The following is a 5,610-nucleotide window of genomic DNA, read 5'->3' on the forward strand; positions in this document are numbered from 1 at the left end:
TAAAGGCAAAAATAAATAAGTGCAACTTCATCAAACTAAAAGCTTCTGCACAGTGAAAGAAGCAATCAACAAAAATGAAAAGGCGACTTATGGAATGGGAGAAAATATTTACAAATCATACATCTAATAAGGGGTTAATAGTTAAAATATATAAAGAACTCATACAACTCACTAATAACAACAGCCAATCCCAATTGAAAAATGAGCAGAGAAACTCAACAGATATTTTTCCAAAAGACGATATACAAATGGCCAATCGGCACTTGAAAAGTTGCTCACTAATTATCAAGGAAATGCAAATCAAAACCACAATGAGATATCATCTCACAACTCTTAGATTGGCTATCATCAAAAAGACAAGAGATGACAAGTGCTGGTGAGCATGTGGGGAAAAGGGTACCCATGGGCTGTGCTGGTGGCAATGTAAACTGGTGCAGTCACTATGGAAAACAGTATGGAGTTTCCTCAAAAAAATTAAAAATAGAACTACCATATGATCCATCAATCTCACTTCTGAGTATATATTCAAAGGAAATGAAAACAAGATATTGAAGAGATATCTGTACTCCCATATTTATTGAAGCATTATTCACAATAGCCAAGACATGAAAACAACCTAAAGTCCATCAATGGATAAAGATGATGTGGTGTGTATATATAATGAATTTTTATTCCTCCATAAGAAAGAAGGAAATTCTGCCTTTTTTTGACAACATGAATAGATAGACCTTGAGGGCATTATACTAAGTGAAATAAGTCAGAGAAAGACAGATGCTATATGAAATCACTTATATGTGGAGTTCAAAAGTGCCAAATTCATAGCAATAGAGAGTAGAATAGTGGTTACTAGGGGCTGGATGTTGGGGGAAAAGGAGAGATGTTGGTCAAAGGATACAAACTTCTGGTTATAAAACAAGTACATTCTGGGGATTTAATGTACAGCATAGTGATTATAGTTAACAGTACTATATTGTATACCTAAAAATTTCTAAGGGAGTAGATCTTAAATATTCTCATCACAGAAAAAGAAATGGTAATCATGTGATGTGATTGAGGTGTTAGCTAATATTATGGTTGTAATCATATTGCAAATATATGTGTATAGTATCAACACATTGTATACCTTAGACATAATGTTATATGTTAATTATATTTTAATAAAGCTGAACAGAAAAAAAAAAAATACAAATGGGGTCTTCTTAGTCCTTCACTTAAAAGTCTCAAATGACTTCCCTTGCCTTTTAGAAGCTCTGTAAGGTCAAATTTCTGCTACTTCCTTCTAAACCCACTCTCCACTAGTTATTCAGTTCCCTACTCTTGTTCTTTTAACAGGACATTCACACATACTCTTCTTTCTGCCTGTATTCTTCATCTTCCTCTGCTTCCCTACCATGCATAACTCTTCCTTCAGGTAAATTTCAGTGACACCTTTTCACTAGCTCTACAGACTAATTAAGTCTCATTGGTGTATAAAATTTTTATTGCATCTTGTACTCTCCCTTTTTGATATTGATAACACTTGTATTAGTTGCTCTATGTGTGCTTCATATTAGATTTTAATCTCTAAGAATTCAAGAATCACTTCTTTTCTGCTCACTGCTTGTACCCAGATCTGTTACAAAGTAGGGATCAATGAATACTTGTTGCTGATTTGATATCTACTATTTCAAGTTTGGGTGACTTGGAATATGAAATAATTATTGAATAGAAATAAGGAACTCAAAGGAAGAGCTATTTCTCATAAGACTAAATTTATGTTTTTATGCTCAATTTTAATTTAGGTAGGACTTTTAGGTGTAGATATTTAGAGGCAATTATAATTATGCAGCTTAAAAAGTAGGGAAAAAAGACATTCAGGTGAATACCAAACTGAAAGTACTTATAGGTACTCTTACATTGGTAAGAAAAGAAAACTTGTTGCAGAGAATATAAAATTTCCTGAGTATGAGCAGCCACTGTGAGGATCTAATCATTAAAACTGTGAGAATTAATGAGTTTGCTCAGGGAAAATACAGGAAGAAAGCCAAGGACTAAACGTAAAAGAATGGCTGAATTTTGGTGATAGAAGAAATATCAATAGCAAGTAAAGAATATGGAGAAAGAAGAGGAGGATGTGGTTTGTATAAAGTTATAGAAATCAGAGAAGGGAGTGGATGAGTCAGAGCAAGAGCTACAAAAGCTTGAGGCTGGAGACTGAGGAAATGATGCTGGATGAGCATATGTCCAGTGGTGCTTTTTAAGGAACAGGTTAAATAGGGTGAAAAAGTTATGTTTAAAGGGTTTTAAGAACTATTTGGAAAAGTCAGGTAGGGTAACAATTTTCTCAAGGATACTGGTCAAAAGTTGGGACAATGGGATTTTAGCTTAAAAAGAAGGCAGTCATTTATCTTTCTTTTAAAGAAAAAGGAAGGGGCTTCCCTGGTGACGCAGTGGTTGCGAGTCCGCCTGCCGATGCAGGCGACACGGGTTCGTGCCCCGGTCCGGGAAGATCCCACATGCCGCGGAGCGGCTGGGCCCGTGAGCCATGGCCGCTGAGCCTGCGCTCCGCAACGGGAGAGGCTACAACAGTGAGGCCCGCGTGCCGCAAAAAAAAAAAAAAAAAAAGTCCTCATCACAAGCGAAAGGAAGACTTGACCAATGAACTAGATTGAGTTAAAGAATTAAGAAAAAATAGATAATTGAGTAACTAACTTAATAGAAAAGGCATGGAGATCATTATTTACCTTTATCATCATCATCATCATCATTATTATTATTACCACCATAATTATTAGGGTCAACCCTATCTATAGGCTCAAGAATGCAGGTTAAGAGTTTGGGCTTTTCAAACAATAATAATAGCTGTAGTTTGTTAAATGTTTACTATCTGCAAAAAGTCTGTTAATTATTCTTTACTACCCTATGAGGTAGAAATTATTACCTCCATTTTAGAGATGATGACATTGAGGCTGTGAAATTGAAACATTTGTCAACATCTTACTGTGTCAACACAGAGTATCTAACTTGGTCTGTCTGACTCCAAACCCAAATCTGTCCGCCAGAACATAATGCTGTTTCCCTGCAAAGGAAACCATTTCCTCAAGTAAATCCAAAAGCAATGAGGGAGAGATTCACAGATTTTTTTTAAGTAGAAAAGGAGGGCAATGGTGTAAACTTATGTTGGGATGGTTTCAATTTTCTCAGTAGGAGGTGAGGTTAAGTGCTAAGAGGGGAGGTTGGAGGGCTGGGATTAGGGACTTGAGCAGAGCGGAAATATTTGGAACAGCTGCAGCAAGGAATGCAATGGGGAGTCAACAGGTGATAAATAAAAGAATTGCTGAGATACAATGAGAGCCCAGCTGAGGTCAGTTGACTTGGTCACTATTGTTTAGTGACATGCTTCGGTTTATGAACATGGGAAGAGAAACTGGGCAAGGGGGGTTATTGAAGTGTGGGGATTGGTAAATGGAAATACAGAAGAACAAAGAGCAGGGAGACTTCGGCAGTTTGAAAGTGTGTTACTGACCTGATTAATTTTGTGGGTTTGGCAGAGTGGGGAGAAAGGGTGTGGTTCATAGCCAAGAAGAGGAGTGACTAGAAAGATACTAAAGAGCATGATGAAGAAGGAGACAGAAGACAAGAAGATACAAGGTGGAAGGATGAGTCTGTCTGTCGTTTAAAAGTAATAAAATAATTTGTAAAAAAAATGATTGCTAACATTTAGTGATTGCTCATCTTGGGCTAACACTGATACCTGTGTTACTATGTTGAATTCTCACAATAACACCATCCATCAGTTGAATCATTATCTCTACTTTATAGATGAGGAAACCAAAAGTTAGATACATTAAGTAACTTGAAGAGGATTTTAATACTCCTGGGAATGGAAGAGAGGCGATTCAGGGATAGGCTCTTGGGCAACACAGCTCATTATCCAATGAGCACACTGACTACAAGAGGGCTGAGGTGCCCTTCTGTAACAAATTTAAATACATGGTTTAATTTATATGGTTGAATAATTTCAATTCTTTGAGATCCATTAGTAAAAACATATATATTTGCCTATATGTAATTCTTACGAAATTCACGCATACTACTTTATGCATTTCATGTCTTATGAAAGCGTTCTGGGGAAGGTGCACACCTGTTAATTGTTACTTACACCCTTAGACATATTTTATGGGTCAGGCTGCAGTGCTCGAGAAGGATTTTAGTCCTTGCAGCTGGACGAAGCTGCACACTTTGAATGCCTGAAATTTGACCTAAATGGTGTTGACATTACAGTGACTGTGAGTGATGGAAAAGGAAACAAAAAATCTTGGATTTTTTTCCTCTACAGAGACCTCTTCTCCACAAATTAATAACAACAGGCTTAGAAAATATCTCTTGAACTACAGACTGCAGCCAGCAGTACAGCTGCATATTTCCAAGAGGCCCACAGAGACTCTGCCTTTTAGGTTAAATCCTTCCACTCATAAAAATCCCCTTGTTTTGTTAGTGTCCTCTATGCTTTTTATTTCACTTTATTTTTACATTTCATTTTATTATTTTTTATTTTTCATTTTATTTTGAAGTTTAATTGTTAGTAGAAAATATCTCTGATACTTGAAATGGATAACTTTAGGAATCTAAAATTTATCATGCTGTGATTTAAAAGAAATAGAAAGGGGTAAATGTAATTGAATGCAATAAATGTATACTGACAAATTAATGAGTAAAGTGTTGGGTCTCCATAGAGATTCCAAGGTGATTGAAGCATGATCTGTGTTCTCAGAAATGATATTATTTAGGGAGACGAATAGACACCTAGAGTAAACATTATAATGTGAATCATGAAGTTACTTTATTTTGAAAAGTTTTTGAAAAACTATTTTGGCAATATAGATGAGGGCAATATTATTCATGGCTAGTGGATCTGAAAAGTGATTAAGGTAACACGGAATTCATTATTAAGGGTATGTAAGATTTTGATAGGTGAATTTATGAATGAAAACCAATTCAGCTAGGTAGTATCTCAGTATCACTGGCAGCAAGTCGAGAAAGTGAAGAGAATTTTCATGAAGTAATAGGGGCTGCTCTATTAGCGGTAGTCCAAGCTATATGCAGAGAAATATGAATTGAAGAAAATTTTTGCGGAAAACCATAGATCTGGTCAACTGAGGCCATTCTGGAGATTCTTTGAAGGTATGGTTAAGAAGTAGGGGCAGCATTCTGTAGCCAAAGATGAGCAGTGAGAGACTGCTGAACAACTGAGTCAGGGAATTGGTATATTGTTTAGGCAACGCATTCACTTAAAAGATGAATGAAGCAATTACCTGGAAAATTACACTTAATTACCATTTCATTGTTTACTTGTATGTTTTGGTAAAATAATGTGCAAATTTTAATTATATTGACATGTGATAAGTGATAAGAGAGTTAAAGAACTGATTCTATTTAATGACAGAAACTTTGAATGAAGAAGACGGAGAAGAGGTGACCTAGATGTCCTCTGCCACTTCTCTTCCTGGCAGGAAAGTAGATCTGAGTTGTTGACTGACTTTGCTACTTGGAACAGCTGAAAAGCTGGTGTGTGTGTGTGTGTGTGTGTGTGTGTGTGTGTGTGTGTGTGTGTGTGTGTGTGTGTGTGTG

Source organism: Neophocaena asiaeorientalis, unplaced genomic scaffold (genome assembly GCF_003031525.2).
Source record: "Neophocaena asiaeorientalis asiaeorientalis breed wild unplaced genomic scaffold, Neophocaena_asiaeorientalis_V1.1 scaffold158, whole genome shotgun sequence".
Lineage (NCBI taxonomy): Eukaryota > Metazoa > Chordata > Mammalia > Artiodactyla > Phocoenidae > Neophocaena > Neophocaena asiaeorientalis.